Source organism: Chinchilla lanigera, unplaced genomic scaffold (assembly GCF_000276665.1).
Source record: "Chinchilla lanigera isolate Chin_1 unplaced genomic scaffold, ChiLan1.0 scaffold00072, whole genome shotgun sequence".
NCBI lineage: Eukaryota > Metazoa > Chordata > Mammalia > Rodentia > Chinchillidae > Chinchilla > Chinchilla lanigera.
Window position 1 is genome coordinate 11,723,542 of NW_004955473.1, and position 1,121 is coordinate 11,724,662.

Below are 1,121 nucleotides of genomic sequence, written 5' to 3' on the forward strand. Positions count from 1 at the left end.
TGCCAAGCCAGCATTACAAAGAGTACTAAAAGATATTCTAGACAGAGAAAAATCTGACCACAATTTCAAGAACAACAGTGGAAATGAAATGTCAAGAAGAGCAAGTAAATAGGTAGAAAAAGTAGGACACCAGCACAAGTAAATAACACAATAATGATAAATCAATACATATCAGTTATAATTATAAATGTAAATGACCTCAATTCTCCAGTCAAAAGAAACAGACTGCAGAGTGGATTAAAAAACAAAATCCAACAACATGCTATATACAGGAAACACATTTCACTCAAAAGGAAATCCATAGGGTGAAAGTCAAAGGATGGAAAACAATCCTCCATCCAACAGGAACCCAGAAAAAAGCAGGTGCAGCTATTCTATTTGCAGAAAATGTAAAGTTCAAACTGACAACAATCAAAAGGGATAAAGAAGGTCACTACCTACTAGTAAGGGGAAAACTGCAAGAGGATGAGATAACAATCATAAACATGTATGTACCAAATATTGGCACTCCAAATTATATAAGACAAATCTTAACAGGCATGAAAACCCATATAATTAATAACACTATTGTAACAGGAGACCACAACAGCCCATTGACACAAAGTGATAGGTCAGCTGGACAAAAAATCAGCAAGGAAATAACAGATCTGAAACAAAGCTGTGAACAAATGGACTTAGTAGATATATACAGAGTGTTCCACCCCACAACATCAGAACACACAATTTTCTCAGGAGCACATGGGTCGTTCTCTAAAATAGACCACATCCTAGCCCATACAGCATACCTTCTGAAATGCAAAAGAATTGAAATTATCCCGTGCATATTGTCTTACCACAGTGCAATGAAATTGGAAATTAACTACAAAAGGAACTCCAAAAACTCCATAAACACTTGGAAATTAACAACAATCTCTTCAACAACCAATGGGTCACAGAAGAAATTAAAGACGAAATTAAAAAATACCTACAAACAATTGAAAATGTAAATACAACTTCCGAGAATCTATTGGATGCAAGGAAAGCAGTCCTCAGAGGGAAATTTATAGTGCTGAATTCACACATCAGGAAAACAGAAAGAGAACAAAGAAATAGCCTAATGCTACTTCTTAAACTTTTAGAAA